This window comes from Sus scrofa, chromosome 8 (genome assembly GCF_054392235.1).
Source record: "Sus scrofa isolate SSC_HxYL_T2T_F1_AM1 chromosome 8, Sscrofa_HxYL_maternal_Yorkshire_Landrace_v2.0, whole genome shotgun sequence".
In the NCBI taxonomy this organism is placed as follows: domain Eukaryota; kingdom Metazoa; phylum Chordata; class Mammalia; order Artiodactyla; family Suidae; genus Sus; species Sus scrofa.
The window spans coordinates 38737709-38765329 of NC_139390.1; the positions used below are offsets into that span (position 1 = coordinate 38737709).

At 44.6% G+C, this 27621-nt stretch overlaps 1 long non-coding RNA gene across 3 annotated transcripts in view; it reads right to left on the bottom strand.

Annotated features, from left to right (window-relative positions):
- Positions 1-210: 210 nt before the first annotated feature.
- Positions 211-27621, bottom strand: part of LOC110262084 (uncharacterized) — a 62775-nt gene continuing 35364 nt past the window's right edge. For 2 of the 3 annotated variants that reach the window (XR_014812445.1, XR_014812444.1), the window contains 2 exons: positions 7465-7637; positions 5082-6434 (listed from right to left, as the gene is read on the bottom strand). This is a non-coding gene — a long non-coding RNA (uncharacterized LOC110262084). Of the gene's footprint in view, positions 931-2139; positions 2242-5081; positions 6435-7464; positions 7638-27621 lie in introns of those variants that run through there. The other variant, XR_002346629.2, reaches the window with a different exon arrangement.

The following is a 27621-nucleotide window of genomic DNA, read 5'->3' on the forward strand; positions in this document are numbered from 1 at the left end:
CCATGGTTAGGCACTATTCTAGACTGACTTTTTTTTTTTTTTTAAATAAGTTTAGCTCTATAAGATAATTTGTTTTTCCTGACAGAAAAATACTCAAGTCTGAAAAATGGAACTCTGGACTAAAACTTGACCCTTCCAAAAACAAACAAAAAACAACCCCCCCCCCGAACAAGTTAACTTAAAAAAAATAAACAACACACACACACAAGGAACATTCCTCCGTATCTTTTCAAATCATCATCCGTTCCTGGACAAATGTTACAAACATGGGCAATACCCTTTACAATTCTGGGTTGCCTGGCCACTGGACTATTTTTCTCTGTTATAGACATCTGGTTGCAACAATTTTTGTACAGTCCAACCAAAAAGGACACTGCAGTGCATTTTCATAATACAGTGACCTGAATTTGCCAGGAGACTGTAGTGCATCAGGTGAGGCTTTGACTCCCTTATCGACCAAATTGCCCTTGTGCTGCAAAACAGAACAATCCCTGCAGTAGCCTGACCTACTTGGGGAGTCCAAAGTGTACACAGAAGCACCTGCCTCCACGAACACCATGGCCTTGTGTACACCTAACCCATAGCTCATGGTTCAAGGTTGCTGCTTGTTATGTTACATAGGCAAGGAGTCTCAATAACAAATTTTAAAACAGTCAATATTTCCCTCTAGACAGTTTCTGTACCTATCTAAACTTTCTATAATTTAAAATACAGCACAGGAGTTCCCGTCATGGCTCAGTGGTTAACGAATCTGACTAGGAACCATGAGGTTGCAGGTTCGATCCCTGGCCTTGCTCAGTGGGTTAAGGATCTGGTGTTGCCGTGAGCTTTGGTGTAGATCGCAGACGTGGCTCGGATCTGGTGTTGCTATGGCTCTGGTGTAGGCTGGTGGCTACAGCTCTGATTAGACCTCTAGCCGCGGGTGCGGCCCTAGGAAAGACAGAGAGACAAAAAAATAAAATAAAAATAAAAAATACAGCACAATCTTTTCGTATTGAAAAGTGTTAGAATAGGAAGTTCCGGTTGTGGCTCAGCAGAAACGAATCTGACTAGGATCCATGAGGACGAAGGTTCGATCCGTGGCCTTGTTCAGTGGGTTAAGCATCCAGCATTGCTGTGAGCTGTGGTGTAGGTCAAAGAGGCAACTTGGATCCCACCTTGCTGTGGCCATCCATGGTGTAGGCCAGCAGCTGTAGCTCTGACTGGACCCCTAGCCTGGGAACCTCCATGTGCCTCAGGTTCGGCCTTAAAAAAAAAAAAGTGTTAGAATAAAGAAATGAAATGGAGCCTTCAGCAGTAATCATGAACACATAAAATTTTAAAATCATCAATATGATTATATTATACATATTTATAATGATGAATGCATTTGTTATTTCTGTTTTCAACCATGGTGATTGATGATCTTTATATTTCAGGTCTATTTTACAGTTTTAACACATATATTTTGTAGTAAAGGAAGTGAAACATCTTGAAATAAGATTTCTCTCTCTTCCAGGTTTCTGAAGATAGCATTCCTTTCTTTTCCCATTCATTGAGAAAAACTCATAATTCACAGTAATGTAGGGGTTTTGGTTTTGGTTTTGTCATTAGTTTGTCTGTTTCTTTGTTTTTGTCTCTTTTGGGGCTGCACCTGCAGCATATGGAGGTTTCCAGGCTAGGGGTCAAATCAGAGCTGCAGCTGCTGGCCTACACCTCAGCCACAGCAATGCCAGAACAAACCTCGTCTGTGACCTATACCACAGCTCAAGGCAACACTGGATCCTCAAGCCACTGGATGAGGCCAGGGATGGAATCCACATCCTCATAGATACTCATTGGATTCATTACCCCTGAACCACATCGGGTACTCCAATGTGGGATTTTTTTTTTTTTTTTAAAAACGATGCCCAGGAGGTTTGAGCTGTACATAAATAATTTAAAACAGATATCATTAGGATGCTGGAGTTTATATTTGCATGAAAAACAAATTTCAAATTTTGAATCTTCGGTATCCACAGCACCACGGGCTAGGGGAGATGGGGAACTTCAGTGGGAGGTACCATATCATGGAAGGGACAGTAGGAGTTGATGAGGCCCTCATTTGACGTCCCTTAGTGAATGTTGGCTGTCTTCTCCTTAAACACCTCATCCTCTTACCTCTTGGCTGTGAAGTAGACGTATTATGTTTTTGTTTCTTATTATTGGTAGAGGGTTCCTCTTTCCTCTCCTTCTTGGCACCAGGGACAATTTGATGACAAGCTGAAAAACAGGCCATTGGATAAGGGCTTTAGAGTGAGAAGAAAGAGGAGTTCCTGTCATGGCACAGTGGTTAACGAATCCGACTAGGAACCATGAGGTTGCGGGTTCGATCCCTGGCCTTGCTCAGTGGGTGGAGGATCTGGTGTTGCCGTGAGCTGTGGTATAGGCTGCAGATGCAGCTCCATTCCCGCATTGCTGTGGCTCTGGCATAGGCCGGTGGCTACGGCTCCGATTAGACTCCTAGCCTGGGAATCTCCATATGCCATGGGAGCGGCCCTAGAAAAGGCAAAAAGACAAAAAAAAAAAAAAAAAAAAAAAAAAAGACAAAAAAAGACAAAAAAAAAAAAAATAGAGTGAGAAGAAAAGAACAAGAGTTCCTCTTCTGGTCCTGCCTAATCTGTGTATAATTCCTGCTATAGGATAGAATAGATCACCCTTTGGGCCTTGATTCCATTATCTGTGAAAAGGAGAGCAGCAGAGATATCTTTAAGTTTCACTTTTGGCTGCAAAACTCTGATGATTTAAATCGAGTTTTAGCTGTGGTAACTAAGAAGCAAAATAGTAGCTGCAAGAGACTAAAGATTGATTATCTATCCTGTAACACCAAACTCCTAAAGCAAAAATGTAATTGAAATTTCTTCCAGAGTCATCCAGTTGCCCACGGGGCAGAGCTGTCACAAATGTAATATTATTCCCTACTCCAAATGTTCCCTTTCATTGAAGGGAATCCATTATGCCACACTCCTGGCATCTCTCTGCACCATCACTCACTCTTTTCTAGAGGAGATACAGTAACTTGTCTAACGAGTGGGTTTAGAAGGAGAATCAGGACAGAGCCTCTCTCCTGGAAGCCTCTTGGGAGCTGGCGTACCTGCAGAGAAGGCGTGTCCTGCTCTGTTCCTTCATGCTGTTAGCTTATAGGGCCAAGGCCCTGCCTGGGGGACTCAGTAGTCACCGTGTGTTTGTCTAGTTCTAGGGTCTAGTGCTAGGAAAACATTTGGCTTTTAAGTCCAAGCCACATTCTGCAATGTCAGCTTTCTTAGAAGCAAACATGATTTTTTTTTTTAATAGCTGCACCTGCAGCATATGGAAGTTCCCAGGCTAGGGGTCAAATTGGAGTTACAGCTGCCAGCCTACGCCACAGCCACAGCACCTTGGGATCTGAGCTGAGGCGGCAACCTACACCACAGCTCATGGCAACACCAGATCCTTAACCCACTGAGCGAGGCCAGGGATCAAACCCGAATCCTCAAGGAGATTATCTCTGGCCCTTAACCCACTGAGCCACAACAGGAGCTCCTTAAATGTGTTGTTTTGATTTCCTTGTGTTTTGTTTTTTTGCGTCGGTTGCTAAAGTAGTTTAGCACTTGGATGATGTGCTGTTCAGGGGGTGCGGGGGAGGGGTGGTTTTCCCTAAAGTCCCAGTGAGTGGTACTGGACTATAACAACAAATGACTTTGGCCATGAACTTTTTTTTTTTTTTTTTTTTTTTGCTTTTTAGGGCCATACCCAAGGCATATGGAGGTTCCCAGGCTAGGAGTCGAATTGGAGCTGTAGCTGCTGGGCTACACCACAGCCACAGCAACACAGGATCCGAGCCACGTCTGCAACCTACACCACAGCTCATGGCAATGTGGGATCCTTAACCCACTGAGCAAGGCCAGCGATCGAACCTGCATCCTCATGGATGCTAGTCAGATTTGTTAACTGCTGAGCCAGGACAGGAACACTGGCCATGAACTTTCAATTTAGATTCATACAAGTCTTCTCTCAGCCTTGATTGTCTCTGGTAAGGCCTCAATGACATCATTGCCAATTCTGGCACTTGGAATACCCGAGATCATTATCTTAGGCAACAATTACACAGCTGCACCGCACTCACGGTTCTAAAATGCTTCCATTTAAAAATATTTCAAATGCCAAAAATTTAAGCAATCACCGTGTGCCTTAAATATCTTGCATCCAACTTATTACAGAGCTGAATCAAGATGGGAAGGAAGAAGCATCTATTACATGACGTGGATGCTTGGCTAAAATGCAAATAACAAACCTACCCTTCTTACCATGTGTTTTGCCCTTGAATCCAGGAAGTAGAAGGGCTTGGAGCCACAGAAACTATGTAACTTAATCAATATTTAATAAATAAATAGCATAATACCTGGACTTCTTTAGGTACTAGGCGATATAGTAGTGGACTAAACACACAAAGATCCATATCCTCCATGAGCTTGTATTTGAGTGGGTGGAGACACACAATAACCAAAGTAAACAAAATGGAAATTAGTAAGCAATGTAAATAAATAAATCAGTATGATAATGTTATGTGATGGCACAGTGTCTGGAGTCAAACAGCTTGGGGTCAAGGCTCCACCACTTACAAGCTATATGACTTATTTAACATTTATGTGCCTCAGTTTCCTCATCTGTAAAATGGGGTTAATAAAATCTTTGTAGGTTTATCAGGAACCAATGCCCAGCATTCTGAAAACTGCCAAGGGACCATGTGGCTGATGAGGAGACTGCGAGAGAGAGGGGTCATGGATTGGTACTCTTTACAAGGAAAGCCTAAGACAGGAACTCAGGTACCCATGATTTATTTGAGGATGTGCTCTCAGGAAAAAGGGAGAGAGGAAAGTGGGAGAGAGCAGATGGAGCCTCAGCAGGTGCAGCCTGGCCCATGGGAAGCTCTGGAGCATGAATTGCACTGCAGATGTGTCCCCTCCTTGAGACCAGTGGGCTGGCCTTTTGTACCCTCAAATCAGTGAGTCATTGGCAGCAGACTGCCAGGGAGATAGTTTCTCCGTCCCCTTGCACTGCTCTTACAAAAAACACAGATCGGGTAGCTTATAAACAACAGAAATTTATTTGTCACAGTTGTGGAGGCTGGAAGTCTGGGATCAAAATACCAGCATGAAAGGGGAGGGCCTGTTCTGGGCTGTAGATTTCTCCTTGCAGTGTTGGCATCTGGTGGAAGGCTTTGGGGATTTCTGTGGGGCCTCTTTTATAAGGGCACTAATCCCATCCACGTGGGCACCACCCTCATGGCCTAATCATCTCCCAAAGGACCCACCATTGCATCATGGGTAGGATCTCAACATATGAAGTTTGGGGAGATGCAAATGTTCAGACCAGAGCACTGGGCCAAAATCAAGGTGACAGCAGGGCTGCATTCCTCTCCGAGGCTCCAGGCAAAGGCTGAGAAAAGAAGCTGCAGGAAGTTCTTTCTGCCTTATCTCCACATCCTCCGTAATTCAGGTCTGGCTCCAAACCAGCATGTCCCACCTATGAACCAACGGCCTTGCAGGAGTTCCCTGGTGGCTCAGCAGGTTAAGGATCTGGTGTTGTCACTGCTGTGGCTCAGGTTGTTGATGTGACATGGGTTTGGGCCCTGGCCCTGGAACTTTCTCATGCCACCCATGGCAAAAAAAAAAAAAAAAATGCGAAATCCTTGCAGGGAGACATGATGGGACAGTGACAGCCCCATATCCTCAGAGGCAGCCACAGGAAAAATTCGAGCAGTACTTTGTGTGTGTTTGTTTTTAGGGCCACACCTGTGGAGGTTCCCAGGCTAGGGGTCAGATTGGAGCTGCAGGTGCTGACTTACACCACAGCCACAGCAATGCCAGATCCAAGCTGTGCCTATGACCTACACCACGGCTCACGGCCATGCCGGATCCTTAACCCACTGAGCAAGGTCAGGGATCGAATCCACATCTTCATGGATACTAGTCAGATTCGTTTCTGCTGCACCACAATGGGAACTCCTGCACACGCATGTGGTATTTAAGAGGCAGAAATGCAGCACCAGCCATTTGAAGGTTGGTAGAGGCAGTTGGAGCTGTCACCGAGGTACCAGTGGGTTCTCATTTGCTCCCGGTTTTCCCCACTGTAAGTCCAGCTCTTCTTCATAAATGCTGTTTTACTGACCAGCAGTGACCCAGACCCATCAGGAAATGTCTTTCTGGGAGCTCACAGAGGTAGGAGCCACGGTAAGCCTACAGCCTTCCAGAGACCTCTCTCTGCCAGCCTCTCCCGCCACCGCTTTTACCTCCATCCAGCTGGTCCACCTGCACCACGTATTTTTCGGACCTTTTCTTCCTCAGCTCCTTCCCAAAGTGTGTAAGGTTTGACTCCGTAATAAATTACCTATCCCATAATACTCATCGGGGTCTTGCTTCTTTTATTGAACTTTCCTAGTACAGGAGGGAAACATAATTAACTTCATCTTATTGCATTTGTATCCTTCCTTCCCGATTGCCACACCAGATACCTTTCTGGCTGGCAGTCCCTGAATATAATCAACATGCATCAGTATAATCAATGTGACATTAAATATCATGTCCCCGACTATCTGGCAGGGGAAGCACGAGAGAACTCTTTTCAGGAGAACTGTAATCAATATAAAGTTTGTTGTCAGTGAGACAAACAGAAACGGGGGGCCCAAAAGCAAATTGTCCCTTCTCGTATCTTGCTTGCAGGGAACTGAAAATTCCCCCTTCTCCAGGGCTGTCACCACCTGGTTTCTACTCCTGTTCTTGGCTTGAGTCCCCTCTCCCCCATCCCACAGCACGATGCTGAAGAGAGGCCGACAGGACTTAATTCAGTCACGAAATTACTAAATTTACTCGTTCATAATCTCATGGTGTTACCCGGAAGCGTGTTAGCCTGAGGCTCAGAGGATCTGATTTCTGGTCTTATTTGCCAAGAACCCTCCGTGGGGTCAAGGGAAAGTCATCCAGCCTCTCCAGGCTTTAGGCTCTTTGAAACGTGTTATATAACAGCCATGCTAATTGAATAGAATATGGGTCTTCTGCTACATACATAAATTCATGGCTCCTGTAAAAGTCCTTTTAGAAAACTGTATTTTGGTGATTTATATTAGAGTTCTACAGAGTAGGGCACATGTCTCCTGGCAGTAATGGAAGAATGAATACATGGAGTTCCCGTCATGGCTCAGTGGCTAACGAACCTGACTAGTATCCATAAGGATGTGGGTTCGATCCCTGGCCCCAATCCATGGGTTAAGGATCCGGCATTGCCGTGAGCTGTGCTGTAGGTTGCAGACAAGGCTGGGATCCTGAGGTGCTGTGGCTGTGGCTAGCAGCAACAGCTACGATTGGACCCCTAGCCTTGGAACCTCCATATGCTGTGGGTGCAGCCCTAAAAAGCCAAAAAAAAAAAAATGAATGAATACAGGGACTGACACTGACACAGCACTCTCACCTGATCCCAGTGTCACATGGTCTTGTGTCATGGTGGGATCACACACACAGAACCATCCTCAGGGAAGAGTGGGCCTTCCAGAACTCAGAGGGGCTGATGGTGGTTTCCTCCCTGTTTTATTTGCTTTTAGCACAGTATGACACACTTATGCAGGCCCGGCTGTATTATCGCACCTGTTTTTTAGAAATGCACTAGTTTTAATTAACTCTCATAAAATAGACAAATGATTTTAAAAGATTTCCTGCAAAGAAACCATGGACTGAAGTGTAAACAATAATACAGTCACAAGGAAATAAGCAACAAAAATGACAGAGCAGGAGTTCCCTGGTGGCACAGTGGACCAAGGATCCAGCATTGTCTCGACTGTGGCTCTGGTTGCTGCTATGATGCAGGTTGGATCCATGGCCCAGGAACTTCCCAATGCTGTGGGTGTGGCCAAAAAAAAAAAAAAAGAAAAAAGAAAAAGAAAAAAGAAAGAAAAAAAGAAAAAGAGCAAACATTTTTACTTCCAGAACAAACTCCTTTGTTAGCCACATGAAAGGGTAAAAATAATGGGGAGAAAATGAAATCTGTTAAAAATTCTGACAAAAACATTCAAAATGATCAAGAAGATGGTTTACAATTTGGGTTTATGTCTGTTAAATTCACATCTACTGTCGTTAATCAGGAGCCTCTGCTTAAGGGTATATTGTGTCTTGAAATATTAACTAATGGAGTATAATGCCATAGTGATTGCAAGGCATTTAAAAACAGTACTTATTTCATCTTTATCTTTTTATTTTATTTTTTTGTGTGTTATAATGCTCATAACACCTGGGCAGGTATACATATTGGAAGCAGGTGCTACAAATGTTTTATTGATTAGAGGGATGTGACCAATTTGGACTGAACCTGACATGTCCACATGTCCATCTGACTCATGAAGAAGAGACGTGGATGGGGACCCAGCCCGGATTCTGCACTTCAAGATGGTAAGACACTGATCGCTCTACTCTTTATGACCTGGGACCTAATTATAGGAGGGAAAGTAATCATTGTACTTTAGAAATTCACATAAATGTTTTCATTTCAACTGTCTGGACCCTAGCTCCCCAGCCTCGACTCTTAGGAAAAACAAAACTAAATGTAATAATCTTTCTGAGTTTGTGTCATGGCTCCGGGGAGATGAATCTGACCAGCATCCATGAGGACGCAGGTTCGATCCCTGGCCTTACTCAGTGGGTTAAGGATCCGCTGTTGCCGTGAGCTGTGGTGTAGGTCACAGATGTGGCTCCCATCTCACGTTGCTGTGCCTGTGGTGTAGGCCAGCAGCTACGGTTCCGACTCGATGCTTACCCTGGGAACTTCCATATGCCTCGGGTGTGGCCCTAAAAAGCAAAAAATGGACAAAAAAAAAAAAAGTCTTTGAATAAGCTGTTTATTTTCTCTCTTACCTGGCTCAACATCTAAGTAAATCAACATTGCTACCCTGTTAATTTTTTGGAACAACAGGAATCTGTGAAGATTTTTTGGATTCTGGAAAGAATCTTCTTAAGGTGTCGAATATGTACAACATTTATTTTTAGGTCTACTCGAAAGATCTAGAGTTACTTTTGTTCAGGAACAACAACAAAAACCCTTGGGTTGCTCATAGATTGATCATTATGGCACAATATTTTTAAAGTGTACTTTGTGCAGAAAATAGTCAGATTTAATACTTTAAGTTATTTTAAAAATTTTCAAAGTACAGATAGAAGACAGAAAAGAAACAAGATACAAACATGGACTAACTTTTGCATCAGTAACAGACTACTCCCTAAATCTGAGAGACTCAGTGCCATGAAAGTTAATTTTTTACTTATATTGCATGTCTCATGCAGCTTGGCATGAGGGGCTCTGCTCACTGAAATCTCAGGGACTATGGTAGACAGAATAAGGGTCCCCAAAAATGTCCAGGTCCTGAAACCTAGAACCTGAGCACATATTACCTTACACATCAAAAGGTGCTTTGCTGATATGATTAAGGATTTTGATTCTTTTTTTTTTTTTTTTTTTTTTGGCCATGCCCATGACATGTGGAATTTCCCTGGGCCAGGGATCCAGGAATTGAATCCATGCCACAGCAGCAACCAGAGCCACAGCCATGAGCTGGATCCTTAACCCACTGAGCCACCAGGGAACTCCAAGTTAAGGATTCAGTGATGGGGAGATGAGCTTGAATTATCCAGGAGGGTCTAATGTAATCACAGGGGTCCTTGTAAGAGGGCGGCAAGCAGGTCAAAGGCAGTGGTATGAGATGTGACCACAGAAGGAGGAGGTTGGAGTGAGGTGAGAGAGGCCACAAGCCAAAGAGTGCAGGCAGCCTTTAGACACTAAAAATAGGCAAGGATATGGATTCTCCCCTGAAGCCTCTAGCAGGTACCAACCTTGTGGACACCCTGATTTTAGTTTAGCTCAGTGAGACTGACTTTGGACTCAGTCCTCCAAAGTTATAAGATGATAAGTTTGTTTTTTTTGTTGTTGAGTTGTATGAGTCATTTGTAAATTTTGGAGATTAAGCCCTTGTCAGTTGCACTGTTTGCAAATATTTCCTCCCATTCTTAAGTTGTCTTTTCTCTCTCTCTCTCTTTTTTTTTTTTTTTTTCTTTTTAGGGCCACACCTTCAGCATATGGAAGTTCCCAGGCTAGGCATTGAATCCGAGCTGCAGCTGCCGGCCTACACCACAGCTCATGGCAATGCTGGATTCTTTGTTTGTTTGTTTTGTCTTTTTGCTATTTCTTGGGCCGCTCCCGCGGCATATGGAGGTTCCCAGGCTAGGGGTCGAATCGGAGCTGTAGCCACAGGCCTACTCCAGAGCCACAGCAACGTGGGATCCGAGCCGAGTCTGCAACCTACACCACAGCTCACGGCAATGCTGGATCGTTAACCCACTGAGCAAGGGCAGGGACTGAACCCACAACCTCATGGTTCCTAGTCGGATTCATTAACCACTGCGCCATGACGGGAACTCCCTTTTTGTTTGTTTGTTTGTTTTTTTGTCTTGCAATGCTGGATTCTTAACCCACTGAGTGAGGCCAGGGATTGAACCCATGTCTTCATGGATACTAGCCAGGTTCGTTAACCAACGAGCCATGACGGGAACTTCCTCTTTTTTTTTTTTTTTTTTTTTAATGGTTTCCTTTGCTGTGCAAAGGCTTGGAAATTTGATTAGGTCCCACTTTTTTTTTAAATAAATGAAACTTGTTTTATTTAAAAAATAATACATGTGTAGTCACTTATGATGGAGCATGATAATGTGAGAAAGAAGAATATATAAATGTATGTGTAACTGGGTCACCATGCTGTACAGTAGAAAATTGACAGAACACTGTAAACCAGCTATAATGGAAAAAAATAAAAATCATTATACAAATTAAAAATAATAAATCCCATTAAAAATTTTTTTTTCTATTGCCTTGGGAGACAGATGAATGGACTAAGAATATGTGGTACATATATACAGTGGAATACTACTCAGCTATAAAAAGAGCAAAATAGTGCCATTCGTAGCAACATGGATAAACTAGGGATTCTCATACTGATTCGAACACCCTCTTTTTCTCCACACCCTCTCCAGCACTTATTGTTTGTAGACTTTTTGATGATGGCCATTCTGGCTGGTGTAAGGTGGTACCTCATAGTGGTTTTGATTTGTATTTCTCTAATAATGAATGATGTTGAACATCTTTTCATGTGTTTTTTGGCCATCCATATGTCTTCTTTGGAGAATTGTCTGTTTAGATCTTCTGCCCTTTTTTTTTTTGTCTTTTTGCCTTTTCTAGGGCTGCTCCCTCGGCACATGGAGGTTCCCAGGCTAGGGGTCTAATCAGAGCTGCAGATGTCAGCCTATGCCAGAGCCACAGCAATGTGGGATCTGAGCCGTGTCTGTGACCTACACCACATCACGGTAATGCCAGATCCCTAACCCACTGAGCAAGGCCACCAAACCTGCAACCTCATAGTTCCTAGTTGGATTCGTTAACCACTGCACCATGACGGGAACTCCGTTCTGCCCATTTTTTGATGAGGTGGTTTGTTTTTTTGGTATTGAGCGGTAGGAGGTGTTTATAAATTTTGGAGATTAATCCCTTGTCAGTCAATTCATTTGCCAATATTTTCTCCCATTCTGTGGGTTGTCTTTTCGTTTTGTTTAGGGTTTCCTTTGCTGTGCAGAAACTTTTAAGTTTAATTAAGTCCTATTTGTTTATTTTTGTTTTTACTGTCATTACTCTAAGAGGTGGATCTGAGAAAATGTTGCTGTCGTTTATGTTGGAGAGTGTTTGGCCTATGTTTTCCTCTAAGAGTTTTATAATATCTGGTCTTATATCTAGGTCTTTAACCCATTTTTAGTTTATTTTTGTGTATGGTGTTAGGGAGTGTTCTAATTTCATTCTTTTACATGTGGCTGTCCAGTTTTCCCAGCACCACTTATTGAACGGGCTGTCTTTTCTCCACTATATATTTTTTATTTTATTTTATTTTATTTTTTTGTATAAACAGAATGTTTGTTATTATTACTATTTTTTAAAATAGTTATTTCCCCAATACAAATTTTTTTCTACTGTACAGCATGGTGACCCAGTCACACATACATATATTCATTCTATTTTCTCACATTATCATGCACCATCATAAGTGACTAGACATAGTTCCCAGTGCTACACAGCAGGATCTCATTGCTTACCATTCCAAAGGCAAGAGTCTGCATCTATTAACCTCAAGCTCCCCACATTGTATATTCTTGCCTCTTTTGTCATAGATTAGTTGGCTGTAGGTGCGTGGATTTAATTCTGGGCTTTCTATCCTGTGCCACTTAGTGATTCTCATACTAAGTCAAAGAGGACAAATACTGTATATAACTGCTATGTAGAATCTAAAATATGGCACAAATGAACCTACCTACAAAACAGAAACAGATTCACAGACATAGAGAACAGACTTGTGGCTGCCAAGGGGGGAAATGGGGGGAGATAGACTGGGGATTTGGGGTTAGTAGATGCAAACTATTACATTTAGAATGGAGGCGTTCCCGTCGTAGTGCAGTGGTTTATGAATCTGACTAGGAACCATGAGGTTTCGGGTTCCATCCCTGGCCTTGCTCAGTGGGTTAAGGATCTGGCGTTGCCGTGAGCTGTGGTGTAGGTTGCAGACGAGGCTCGGATCCTGTGTTGCTGTGACTCTGCCGTAGGCTGGCAGCTACAGCTCCGATTCGACCCCTAGCCTGGGAACCTCCATATGCTATGGGAGCGGCCCTAGAAAAGGCAAAAAGACAAAAAAAAAAAAGAATGGTAAGCAATGAAGTCCTTTGATATAGCACAGGGAACTAGATCCAATCTTCTGGATATTCTTTTCCATTATGGAAAAGAATGTTAAAAAGTATGTATATACATGTATAATTGAGTCACTTTTCTGTACAGCAGAAATTGGCACAATATTGTAAATCAGCTGTACTTCAATAAAAAAATTTGTATTGTTTGAAGACAATTTGTGGTAATTTGTTATAGAGGCAATAGGAATCTAATATAGGGACCTATATTCAATCTTGACAAATTCTTTCATGGGCTGTTCCTAAGGCAGAAAATGGAAAAGCAAATTATATGCCTTCTCGTAAAGCTTCAACTAAAGCAACACATGTTGCTTCTGCTTAAACGTCATTGGCCAGCGCAGGTCACATGGTCACACTTGATCTCAAAGGAGGCAGGGCGTGCAGTGCCGCCAAGTGCCTGCAAGTGGGAGCCAGAGTGTTTGTGAACAGCTCTAGGGACTAACAAACAGAAAGAGCTGAAATGGGGAGACTAGGACTTAAAACAGTGAAAATGTGACTCATCCCAGGAAAACTGATGCACACAATCAGAATTAAAAAAAAAAAAAAACCTCAAAATTTCTCACAGATCAGTTTGGAGTAGGCACTGGTGAGTGAGAAAGTGGTTAGCAAGACTTTACCTGAATCCTAACAATGGGACCATTCAACCGCTCTGGTTCCATGGAGCTAGAAGAGACAGCCCAGCCTTGACAAGAGCAGACTGGACCCTGAGGATCCGTGTCCGTGAACTCACTGCTTTATTTTATTTTATTTTTATTTTTTTTTGTCTTTTTGCCATTTCTTGGGCCGCTCCAGCGGCATATGGAGGTTCCCAGGCTAGGGGTCGAATCGGAGCTGTAGCCGCCGGCCTAGGCCAGAGCCACAGCAACATGGGATCCGAGCCGCGTCTGCAACCTACACCACAGCTCACGGCAACGCCGGATCGTTAACCCACTGAGCAAGGGCAGGGATCGAACCCGAAACCTCATTGTTCCTAGTAGGATTCGTTAACCACTGCGCCACGACGGGAACTCCATGAACTCACTGCTTTAGACTGGCTGAAGTTCCCAGGTCTCTTGGTAGCTGGTGTTTGGAGGGGTTTGGCCACTGGGAAGCACTGGTAGGAAACTGATTGGTGGAGGAGCCAGGGTACTTCTCCCTCTGCTCTTCCTCCTCCCCCTCCTTTTTCCCCTCCCCTCCTCCTCCTCCTTTTTTTGGCTTTTTAGGGCTGCACATGGGGCATATGGAAGTTCCCAGGCTAGGGGTCCAATTGGAGCTGCAGCTGCCAGACTAGACCATATAGCCACAGCAACACAGCATCCGAGCCACATCCGAAAACTACGTCGAACTTGCAGCAACACCAGATCCCTAACCCACTGAGTGGGGTCAGGGATCAAACCTGCGTCCTCGTGGATCTTAGGTTCATTACTGCTGTGCCACAATGGGAACTCCTGCTCTTTCTTCTTGAGTGGACACAGGAACAGTATCTCTTCTCGTGTCCTGCTTCTGGTGGACCAGCCTGTTTTCAAATTCCAGCTTCTGTGACCCAGACCTGAGCCTCCTTTTGTCCCTCCAGCCTAAGGATGGGAACAAACTTAGGCTTTTGCTAATCTGCAAGTTACATCATTGTTTCCTGTTTTTCAAGCCTCTTACATCACTTGTGTAACCAATTCACTACGTTAAAATTCCAGTTTGTTTCTGGTTTCCTGATTGGACCCTGGATGAAACACTGAGTAAACCTGAATCTGACAAGCACATTATCCACAAGGGCACCTCTGGATAAGGGATTGTTCTTGTGGGTCTAAGGAGTTGGTGGGGAAAAAACTAGTGAAAATGGCACAAGGCAACAGGATTCAAGACAGTGGTAGGGGAGTTCCTGTCGTGGCTCAGTAGTTAATGAATCTGACTAGGAACCATGACGTTGCGGGTTCAATTCCTGGCCTTGCTCAGTGGGTTAAGGATCGAGCGTTGCCGTGAGTTGTGGTGTAGGTTGCAGACTCGGCTCGGATCCCGCGTAGCTGTGGCTCTGGTGTAGTCCAGCATCTACAGCTCCGATTAGACCCCTAGCCTGGGAACCTCCATATGCCTAGGGAGCAGCCCTAGAAAAGGCAAAAAGACCAAAAAAAAAACCCCCCAAAAAACAAAAAACAAAAAAACAAACCAGTGGTAGAGATAAAATGTTGCCTGGTAAAATGCATGGTCGTCTCATGCAATATATAGACTGCATAATTCTTTTTTTTCCTTTTATTATTAAGTCATAGTTGATTTACAATGTTCCTTCTGTTTCCGTTGTGCAGTAAATGGACCTAGTCACCCATTTTTTCCATTTTCCATCAGGTTCTTACCCAAGAGACTGGACACAGTTCCCTGTGCTGTACAACAGGAGCCCATCACCTGTCTGTTCTAAATGTAACAGTCTGCATTATCAACCCCAAACTCACCACCAGCATCCCTCTCCCCCCTTGTCCCCCACCCCTGGCCACACACATCTGCCCTCCATATTCGTGATCTGTTTCTGTTTTGTAGGTAGATCATTTGTGCCACATTTTAGATTCCACGTACAAATGATATCACATGGTGTTTGTCCTTCTCTTTCTGACCTACTTCACTTAGTATGAGAATTTCTAGTTCCATCCATGTTGCTGCAAATGGAGTAATTTTGTTCTTTTTTATGGCTGAATAGTATTCCACTGTATACAATATGTACCTCATCTTCTTAATCCATTCATCTATTGATGGACATTTAGGTTGTTTCTATGTCTTGGCTGCTGCAAATAGTGCTGCAACGAACAAACGGGTGCATGTATCTTTTTCTTTCTTTCTTTTTTTGGCTTTTCCAGGGCTGCATTTGTGGAATATGGAGGTTCCCAGGCTAGGGGTCCAATCGGAGCTGTAGCCGCCAGCCTACACCAGAGTCACAGCAACACAGGATCCCAGCCGCGTCTGCAACCTACACCACAGTTGACGGCAATGCCGGATCCTTAACCCACTGATCGAGGCCAGGGATTTAACCTGCAACCTCATGGTTCCTAGTAGGATTCATTAACCACTGAGCCACAACGGGAACTCCCATGTATATTTTTTGATGAAAGTTTTTTCTGGATATATGCCCAGGAGTGGGATTTTTGGATCATATAGTTCTATATTTAGTTTTATGAGGTACTTCTGTACTGTTTTCCATAGTGATTGTACCAATTTACGTTCCCACCAACAATGAAGGGGGGTCCCCTTTTCTCCGCACCCAGCATTTGTTATTTGTAGACTTATTAATGATGGCCACTCTAACTGGTGTGAGGTGGTACCTCATTATAGTTTTGATTTTCATTTCTTTAATAATAGTGACGTTGTGCATTTTTTTCATGTGCCTGCTGGCCATTTGTATGTCTTCTTGGGAGAAATGTTTATTTAGGTCTCCTGCCTATTTTTCTATTGGATTGTTTGTTTTGTTGTAGAGTTGTATGAGTTGTTTGTGTATTAGATTGTATAATTCTTTGTGGTCTGGGCTGTCTTGTGCATTGTAATAGGTTTAGGGTTATTTGGGACATACTTAGACGAAGAGATTATTCATTGTCCATCTGAAATTCCAACTGAACTAGGTGTCCTTCATTTTTATTGGCCCCAGCTGGCAACCTTAATAGAGAATGAGTTTGGCTGGAGAGCTGGCTTCAATGCTGGGCCAATGTAGAAATAAATATTGGGGCAGGCAGGATCAGTTTTGGATAAAAAAATGGGTACCGGAATCGGACCTTGATTGAATCTTTGTTATCAGCTGCAATTATGGCGACTGAGGCAATTATGAAATATGGATTAGTCCAATCAGAGGACTCAGGAGAGTCGAGGCTCAGAAAGATGCCTCTGTGTGTGTGTGTGTTGTGTGTGGTGGTGTGTCGTGTATAAATGAATTGCAGGAGTTCCCGTCGTGGCGCAGCAGAAACGAATCCGACTAGGAACCATGAGGTTGTGGGTTTGATCCCTGGCCTTGTTCAGTGGGTTAAGGATCTGGCATTGCCGTGAGCTGTGGTGCAGGTTGCAGATGCAGCTCGGATCTGGCGTTGATGTGGCTGTGGTGTAGGCGGGAAGCTGTATCTCTGATTTGACCCCTAGCCTGGGAACCTCCATTTGCCATGGGTATGGCCCTAAAAAGACAAAATAAATAAATAAATAATAAATAAATAAATTAATTACAGATACTGACCTGGATTAATGGCCCCAATTCAACTGTTGCTAGTGAAATGTTCTCAATTATTTGGGAATCTGAGGATATATAGACAATGAATAAGCAGGTGTTTTTTGAGGACAATCATGGAAGACAAAACTATTCTGCAAAGGAGTTCCTGCTGTGGTGTAGCAGGTTAAAGATCTGCAGTGTTTCAGGTTGCTGATGAGGCACAGGTTGGATCTTTGGCCTGGCACAATGGGTTAAGGATCCAGCCTTGCTGCAACTGTAGTGTAGGTCTCAGCTGTGGTTTGGATTTGATCCCTGGCCTGGGAACTTCCATATGCCATGGGTGTGCCAAAAAACAAAACAAAAAAAATGCATCTTGCAAAGACCTAATGTCCAAAGCTGGTGATCTGCCTAAACTGGGGGTTTTCAACTGGAAGCAGTTTTGTCTCCCAGGGTATCCTTGGCAAGGCCTGACCACAGATTTTGTGTTTGTTTTTTTCTTTTTCTTTTTAGGGCCATACCAGTGGCATATGGAGGTTTCCAGGATAGGGGTCAAATCAGAGCTGCAGCTGCTGGCCTGCACCACAGCCACAGCAATGCCAGATCTGACGTCTTTCACCTACACTACAGCTCACGGCAATGCTGGATCCCTCACCCAGTGAACAGGGCCAGTGATCGAACCCACATCCTCATGGATGTTAGTCAGATTTGTTTCTGCTGTGCCACAACGGGAACTCTTGAACACCCAGTTTTGACTGCACCAATGTAGGAGGTGCTACTGGCATCCAGTAGGTGGGGGCCAGTTAACAATCCTACGATGCACAGGACAGCTCCCCAAACTCCCAGACTGCTCCCAACAGCCCCTAAAAGAATCATCCAGTCCAAAGAGTCAACAGAGCCACTATTGAGAAATGCTGGTGTTTATACATAAGGGAAGTTAGTAGTCAGCACGCATTCCATAAAAGCATATACAAAATATGCCATCCTGAGAATGAAACCAGATAATAATGCTGAAATTCCATGAGGACAGATTCCAAACTGAAATAGAAGCAGCTGGCACCACAGAGTCCCTCATTTGTCATCCTATATCTGGGTTTAGCCACTTCTGCAGATAGACACTAAAGTAGCCCTGTGGGTGGTGTGTGCCTGGCCTTGCTATCCTGTGAATAGTTAATCAGTATCCCTACTTTAAAAAAAAATTTTTTTTTTTTTTTTTTGCTTTTTAGGGCCACACCCGAGACATATGGAGGTTCCCAGGCTAGGGGTCGAATTGGAGCTGTAGCTGCTGGTCTATATTACAGCCACAGCAACACGGGATTGGAGCCGAATCTTCGATCTATACCACAGGTCATGGCAACGCCGGATCCTTAACCCACTGAGTGAGGTCAGGGGTCGAACTTGCATCCTCATGGATGCTAGTCGGGTTCATTTCTGCTGTGATATGAAGGGAACTCCAGTATCCCTATGTGTTTTCACCAGAACACAGTGCATTGTTTCTTCAGGGTGATTTATTGCTACATGATTCAAGAGATGGATATCTGCGTGATGATATGGTTCAAGTTCAAGGGGGAGGTTGTGAGGTAAACCAGGTCAAGGAGACCTAGCTGAAAACTAAGGGAGTTCTCACTTCCTGGGACAGGTAACCAAGAATGTTTACTGAAGTTCTATCAATTCTAGGGGACCTAAAGCCAACCCCATCGGCTTAAGAACAAAATAGGATATTGCTTCATAAAACTGAGACTGTTCCGGAGTTCCCGTCACAGGGCAGTGGTTAACGAATCCGACTAGGAACCATGAGGTTGAGGGTTCGGTCACTGCCCTTGCTCAGTGGGTTAAGGATCTGGCATTGCCGTGAGCTGTGGTGTAGTTTGCAGACTCAGCTCAGATCCTGCATTGCTGTGGCTCTGGCGTAGGCCGGAGGCTGCAGCTCTGATTCGACCCCTAGCCTGGTAACCTCCATATGCCGCGGGAGTGGCCCAAGAAATAGCAAAAAAAGACAAAACAACAACAACAAAAAAAAAAAAACCAAAAAAAACAAAAACAAAAACTGAGACTGTTCCTGGGGTACCTCACAGGACCAGAGAGGAACTGCAGGTACCATGCCTGTTCCTGGGCATTCCTGAAATGATCTGATTCCATCCACTTCTCATCTCTGACCTCATGATGCAGGCAGGCTTTCTCCACAGAGTCATAGTGGAGAAGATGGCTAATGGTGGCCTAAATGTCACATCCTCCCAACTGAAAACTCCTCTTTCCTGTTATCTATATGTCAGACTCAGAAAAGGTCTCTGTTTGGTTCCATGTGGGTCATTGCCCACTCCTAGATCCCTCGTTATGGCCAGGGAAAAGGATACGGTGATTGGCCAAGTCAATGTCGCAGGCCCACGCTTGTCATCAGGAGTGAGGTTACCCTTCCAAACAGTGGAGATGCTTGGCTGGCCCAGGGGGGCGTCTCCAGGGTAGCCCCACACAGCGAGGGATGGCCCTCACCATCTAGCTCCTTCCAGCCGTTGAGTGCCTGCTGATGCAGCCCAGAAATGTCAGGGCTACAAAAGTCAGAGTGATGTGGTCCCAGGAACGTGATTCTAGTTCCCCCCCTCCACTGACAACCACGGTTTCTCTACAAGGGTCAAATTCTGCTTTCACTCTGAAGTGTCGAGATACCTATAAATTTATTTCTCCTGGTGGCTGAACCACCAGTGCGCTGTACCTGCCGTGCCAAAGGCTAACTCATTGGACTGTCCGAGCACCATCCCAAGCGCCCAAGAATAAAGAACATAGAGCTTTTCTAGAGCAGTGTCATTCAAATCAAAATTCTGAGAAAAGCACTTTGAAAACTGATCGTCTTTCTCAAGATTTACTGATCATTTCTCCCAGCATGAGCAAGAATGGAGATTCGTATTTCAGAATAAATGGACGGGAATTCCTGTTGTGGCTCAGTGGAAACAAGTCTGACTAGGATCCATGAGGATGCAGGTTTGATCCCTGGCCTTGCTCAGTGGGTTAAGGATCTGGCATTGGCAATGCCAGAAGCTGTGGTACAGGTTGCAGATGCAGCTTGGATGCCGCATTGCTGTGGCTGTGGCGTAAGCCAGCAGCTGCAGCTCCAATTTGATCCCTAGCGTGAGAACCTCCATATGCTGTGGGTGTGGCTCTAAAAAGACAAAAAAAAAAAAAAAAAAAAAAAAAAAAAAGAAAGAAAGAAAGAAAGAATGGATGATGTGTCCTAGCAACCTGAAATTTTCAACTTTTTATTAGGCCTCCCCTGCAGTTGGCACATCAAAGGGGAAAAACACAAACATCATTAAAGAGAGAGTTTATGTGTGAGGTGTGAGATATAAGAGTGCTTAATTTTTTCCTGCAGCTGAGTAAATCTTTGGCGTGTTGGCTGGCTTATGCAAAATGAAACATATAATTAAATTACGGCTTGACAAGTTTATTTGCCCAAGGAAGGTCTTAATTCTCCTTTTTTTTTTTTTTTTTTTTCTTTTTGAGGGCTCCACCTGTGGCAAATGAAAGTTCCCAGGCTAGGGGGTCGAATCAAAGCTGTAGTTGCCGGCCTACGCCAGAGCCACAGCAACACCAGATCTGAGACCTATGCCACAGCTTACGGCAATGCTGGATCCTTAATCCACTGAGCAAGGCCAGGGATGGAAATTCCATCCTCATGGAGACTATGTCATTTTCTTAACCTGCTGATCCACAACAAGAACTCCTGCATCTTAATTCTTCACTGATTTTTTTTTTTTGCTGTTTTAATTAGCTTACTTAAACATTTGAGATACTATATTTCTGCAAGTATGTTGAATTTATGAAACTTATTTCTCCTTTTATCACCTGACTTCAAAAGAAGAAAGCAAATATACAAAGAAATGCATACAAGGAGCTTAATTATTTAATTGGGCAAGAGTCGACATGGAGTATTAACTTGCAGGAATTACCTAGAACTTTTCACGCCTTCCTTGCAACTGGGATACATTTCTCCTTCTAAGGAAAACTGTCTCTTTTTATCTGAACTGAAGATGATTATGATGATTCAATTAGGTGACATATGTTCAGTATTGGCACAGAACAAATGTTCAGTAAATGCTGCTTCTCTTTTCAGCTCCTTCCAATGCTAGTCATCATGCCTGATGATTTAGCAGAACAAGTACTTCTCAAATTTCAGAGCCTATCAGAACTATCTTGGAAACTTGTGAAATATTCCACACTTTGGTTCTTGGAAACCAGAGAATTCAGATTTCCAGGACGGTTTAACATGCTCTGATGGACATCGCATACTGGAACTGCTGATTAGGAGCTTTGTTTATTTTATGTTATTTTTTGTCTTTTTAGGGCCATACCCATGGCATATGAAAACTTACAGACTAGGGGTTCAATGGGAGCTGCATCTGCCAGCCTACACCACAGCCACAGAAATGCTGGATCCTGAACCCACTAAAGCAAGGCCAGGGATCAAACCCGAGTCCTCATGGATACTAGTTGCATTCGTCACCACTGAGCCACGATGGGAACTCCCAGAAGCTTTGTTTAAATCAGAGCCTGCAACAATTTTTGGCTTTGGCTCCCAGAAATTGAACTATCCCCCTATCTGTTTTAAAGAGAAAATTGGCACCTCCTGGGCATCTATCCAGAGAAAACCATGACTCGATACATGTACTCCAGTGTTCATTGCAGCACTATATACAATAGCCAAGACATGGAAACAACTACATGTCCATCCACAGAGGAGTGGATCAAGAAGATGTGGTACATATACACAGTGGAATATTACCCAGCCATTAAAAGGAACGAAATAACGGCATTTGCTGCAACATGGATGGACCTAGAAATTATCATGCTAAGTGAAGTCAGTCAGGCAATGAGACACCAACATCAATTGCTATCACTTACATGTGGAATCTAAAAAACGGACACAATGAACTTCTCTGCAGAACAGATACTGACTCATAGACTGAAAAACTTATGGTTCCTAATGAGACCATAAGTTTTTGTGGGGTAGGAGGATGCACTGAGGGCTTGGGATGGAGATGCTATAAAATTGGGTTGTGATGATTGTTTTACAACTATAAATGCAATAAAATTCATTGAGTAATAAATAATCATAAACAATAAAGAGAAATTTGGAGCTGGAAAGGACCTTAAAGAGTATTTATTCCAGCTCCACCTATTGTAGTTGAGGCTGAAGCCCAGAGAGGCCAAGAGACTTGTCCTACGGGGACACCTAGTCAATGGCTGTGCAAGGTGTGTTTGTCCCTGGGCCCCGTCCCACAGCAGGGCTGACTTTAAGCAGTAAGTCTTCCTTGGCTTCATGTTCTAGAGACATTGACTTAGGGATCAGATTTATCTACTTCTGCTGCTCATCCATAAATGGCTCCATCCTGAATATGTCACACGGATCCTGTGTTTTGTACTTTGTACAAAAATAGCTTCCCGGGTCTAAATGGCTGGCTATTTCTCAATTTTATTACCTGATATAATTACCCTCTGCCCAGTCTTCTGTGGGGTGATGTGATTCATGACTGTTATTAGCAGAGACCTGGATGCACTTTGAAAGGAGCATTATGAGCAAAAGTCATCGATCAAACATCCTGCGATCCCATTTGATTATTGTAGTGTCTCAGGAGCATGAGCTCTTTAGGTCGATAACTTGGGAAAGGATTATTTCCTTTTTACAGCTTCAAGTTAGCTTTTGGGAGTATAAAATTATCCCACTTTTCAAATTTAGGGACAGATTTTTTTTTTCTTTTTAGGGCCGTACCCTCGACATATGGAACTTCCCAGGCCAGGGGTCCCCTTGGAGCTGCAGCTGCCAGCCTACACCAACCACAGCCACAGTGACACAGGATCTGAGCCACATCTGTGACCTACACTGCAGCTCACAGCAACGCCGGATCCTTAACCCACTGAGCAGGGGCAGGGATTGAACCTGCATCCTCATGGATAGTAGTTGGGCTTATAACTGCTGAGCCACATCCGGAACTCCAAGGGACAGAATTTTTAAGTGCCCACCCACCTATTTTAGCACTGCCCAATATGAACATTGGATGAAAGACCATCACATGTGATGTAGAGGCATGTTTTTGAAGTTCGATTCCTAAAATGGAATGAGTAACTCACGATGAAGTATCATCAGGGTCCCTTTCTGACCTATCCTACCTGTAACTCAAACTACTCTTCCTGGAAATGAGTCCCTCTCAGGCTGTGGCTCAGTGATTGCCGAGCCCTCCCCAGGATGTACGTCACGTCTGCCTTCCTGTTCCTCCAGCTGTCACCTGTCTGTGTCTGACCCCCAGGGGCATCCTCCCGGATGGCCGATGCAGTCTCCCTTGCTAACTGATGCTATTCCCACCCACGTGCTCTTCTGGGCCCGGCTGAAGGGACACCGCTGATGCTCCTGCTTCTTCCTTCCCTATACCTCTGTTTTAAGGACTGTCTCCTGACGATTTGACAGTGATGAAAAGGATGCACGATACTAGCAGAGAAAGACCAGTTCAGCACTCAGGTTCTCTAAAACGTCTAAGCCCCAGTTTAACCTCAGGGTTCCCTTTACCAGGCTGTGGCACCTCCCTTCCTCCTGGAAAGTTCGAAGTGCTTCCGGGTTTGTGCCCATCATCTTCCATCCCTAGAAAGAAAAGGGTGTGTCTTCCTTACTTCTGTCTGTGGTCTACTGGCCTCAGGTAATTAATCTCTTGTCTGAACTGTTGAGAGGTGGCAATGTCCTTTTCCCCGCTGGAAATATGCAAGAACAGTCTGGCCCAAGGGTTCCAAAGGCAGCATCATACTTCTGCCTGATGTTAGTATATTTCCCCAAACCGGGGTTAGTCAGCCCCCCAAGCGTGCATGGAATATACGCATTGGAGTTCCCGTTGTGGTTCAGCCATAACAAACCCAACCGATATTTGTGAGGGCGCAGGTTCAATCCCCGGCCTCGATCCGTAGGTTAAGGATCTGACTGTGGTGCAGGTCGCAGAAGTGGCTCAGATCCCATGTTGCTGGGGCTGTGGTATCCAGGCCAGCAGCTGTAGCTCTGATTTGAACTCTAGCCTGGGAACTTCCATATGCCGCAGGTGTGGCCCTAACAAGACAAATAAATAAATAAATGTATGAAATATCCAGGATCCAACCAAGTTGGGCTGTTTCAAGCTCAGTTTAGGTAATTGCAGCTCTTGGTCAAGGTTCATCAACGGTAGAGGGAGAGGTTGGGTCTTTTTTTTCATTTGTCTTTTTAGGGCTGCACCCCCCGCATATGAAGAGTCCCAGGCTAGGGGTGGAATTGGAGCTGGAGCTGCAGCTGCTGCCACAGCAATGGGGATCCAAGCTGCATCTGCGCCCTACACCACAGCTCAAGGCAAAGCTGGATCTTTACCCCACTAAGCGAGGCCAGGGATCGAACCTGCCTCCTCACGAATGCTAGTCAGATTCGTTTCCGATGAGCCACGCCGGGAACTCCGAGGTCCGGTCTTTCTTGATGTATATCTTGTTACACGGAGAAGCAACACCTCCAGGCGGTACTTTGCTAAATGTAGGTATAAATGCGCTTCACTGTGAAAGCCAGACCTGGGGATCCCTCTACAGTATGGCTGATATCTGAGCGCCCTTGCTGCCCTCACCCCCAAGCTGCAGTCCTGGCCAGACCAGGAAGCCCCGTGGGGAAGGTCTGGGAGTCAGCCTGCTGGGATACAGCCCAGCAGAAGAAAGCAGAGAGCAGCTATGAGGAGTAAACAGAGAATAATTGCAGAACCCAAGGTAAGAGTATTTGGGGAGATTCTGATTCCCTGCTGGGAATTCTAGAACCTCATAATGCAGTAAGACTTTGGGTTTTCCAGAAGATTTGGTTCAAAATTGTAACCTGGGAGTTCCCCTGGGGACACATGCCGTGGGTGTGGCCAAACAAAACAAAACAAAGCTGCAGCCTGGCTGTGTGTGTCAGCGTGTGCCCGTGTGTGTTATGTGTATGTGGAACTATACGTGTGTATGTGTGTACATGTGTGGGTGTGTTTCTCTCTGGGTGTACGTACATATTTGTGTGTATATGTGTTTCTGTGTCTGTGTGTACATGTCTGTATGTGTCTGTGTGTCTGTGTGTGTGTGTTTCCCTGAAGGCAGGGGCTTGGGCTGGACAGAGAAGAAAGGACCCAGAACTCACACACTTTGATGGTTCTGAGTCTGGGAGAGGCAGTGGATCCCCAATGCCCAGGCATCTTGGGGGATCATGGCACCTGGGAAAGGGATCTTGGGAGTCTGAATGGCTGTGACTTGCATTATGCAAGGCCGATTTTGACATGGCACCATAGGATCACCCTTCTTAGAAGAACCATCAGGCCAGGACTAATATTTGTTTATTCATTCCTTTATTTAGTTATGTATTTATTTGCTTTTTAGGGCTGCACATGAAGCATATGGAAGTTCCCAGGCTAGGGGTCGAAACAGAGCTGCAGTTGCCAGCCTACACCATAGCCATAGCAACTCAAGATACGTAACCCACGGAGCGAGGCCAAGGATTGAATCTGCATCCTCATGGATACTATTCGGATTCGTTACCACTGAGCCACAACAGAAACTCCATGCCCCTAACATCTGAGGGCTCCAAGGCAATAAACAAGCAAAAGCCTGCATACTGTTTGTCCAGATCTTCTCAAGTTACAAATCAAGCTGCATCTGGAATTCCCATCATGGGGAGCGGAAATGAATCCCACTAGGAACCATGAGGTTGTGGGTTTGATCCCCGGCCTTGCTCAGTAGGTTAAGGATCCGGCATTACTGTGAGCTATGGTGTAGGTTGCAGACGAGGCTCAGACCCTGCATTGCTGTGGCTGTGCTGTGGGCTGGCAGCTGTAGCTCCAATTAGACCCCTAGCCTGGAAACCTCCATATGCTGAGGGTGCGGCCTTAGCAAAAAAAAAACAAAAACAGGAGTTCCCATCGTGGCGCAGTGGTTAACGAATCCGACTAGGAACCATGAGGTTGCGGGTTCGGTCCCTGCCCTTGCTCAGTGGGTTAACGATCCGGCGTTGCCGTGAGCTGTGGTGTAGGTCACAGACGCGGCTCGGATCCTGAGTTGCTGTGGCTCTGGCGTAGGCTGGCAACTACAACTCCGATTCGACCCCTAGCCTGGGAACCTCCATATGCTGCAGGAGCAGCCCAAAGAAAGAGCAAAAAGACAAAAAAAAAAAAAAAAAAAAAAAACAAACAAACAAACAAAAAAAACATGAACAAACAAAAACACAAATCAAGCTACATCACTGTTTAGCCCTCGTTCCCAAAACGACTTCAGCCCTCCCCAGGGATTATTCTTGCAACCTGGAGGCTAAAGGAGGCGTACCTTCCCTTGCCTGCAGGGGGAGCCCAGCTCTCCTGGGACTGACAGGACAGACAGGCCAGGGCAGACCCAGGCTGGGCTCAAACCCCTGTGAGTGAATCTACTTGCTTGAACCAGGGACAGGGACTGGACCCAGCTTCCTGGGAAGTTCTCGCATTCAGTGCCTCCACCATCAAAACAAAAGAATTCTATTGTCGTAGTTCCCGTCGTGGCGCAATGGTTAATGAATCCGACTAGAAACCATGAGGTTGCGGGTTCAATCCCTGCCCTTGCTCAGTGGGTTAAGGATCCAGCGCTGCCGTGACCTATGGTGTAGGTTACAGACGAGGCTCAGATCCCGAGTTGCTGCGGCTCTGGCGTGGGCCGATGGCTACGGCTCCGATTAGACCCCTAGCCTGGGAATCTCCATATGCCACAGGAGTGGCCTTAGAAAAGAAAAAGAAAAAAAAAAAAAAAGAATTCTATTGTCAAATAGCTTTGGAAAATTCCACGAGCCAGTGTCCCTGTCCACTCTCTTGGAGATTCACAATTCACATTATGGTAAAGGTTTTGACAGATCCTATGAGAAGAAAATCTGCTTAATTTTGTTTAACTCAGCATTCCCCGAATGGAGGACTCAGGGCCAGGGGGAGAGGGGGAACCTTCTTTTTTCTCCTTAAGTCTTATTAATATCCCAAGGCACCAGAGTTCTCCAGCACACCTAAGGAACTGCTTTTTTTGGAATGGTGTTTGGACCTCGGATGCATAGCATGGAGTGTGAATCATGCTCCTTGGCCTGTAGCACATGCTTGTCACTGGTTCATGCTAGGCCTCTCTCTCCTTCATTCTTCAGTCACCCAGAGCCAATTACCCCTGGGCTCAGTAAGCAAAATACTTTTAGGGCCCCATGAAATGTTTTACTTTCTTTTAGATCAGAAGTAAAAAATGTGCTTTCAGGTCAAAGATGATGAATTTTGTACATAATATTAATATATTTGTCTTTACTCCAACACAGTTGTAAAACATTATTTATTTATTTATTTATTTATTTTTGTCTTTTGTCTTTTTAGGGCTACACCCACAGCATATGGAAGTTCTCAGGCTAGAGGTCAAATTGGAGCTGCAGCTGCTGGCCTACACCACAGCCACAGCAACGTGAGATCTGAGCTTTGTCTTCAACCTGCACTACAGCTCATGGCAATGCTGGATCCTCAACCCACTGAGCAAGGCCAAGGATTGAACCCGTGTCCTCATGGATACTAGTTGGGCTCCTTAACCACAGAGTCACGATAGGAATGCCCTAAAATATGATTTTTAATATATATTTTTCATTGATGAAATGATTTACAAATGCAAAAGGACCAAGGGCAT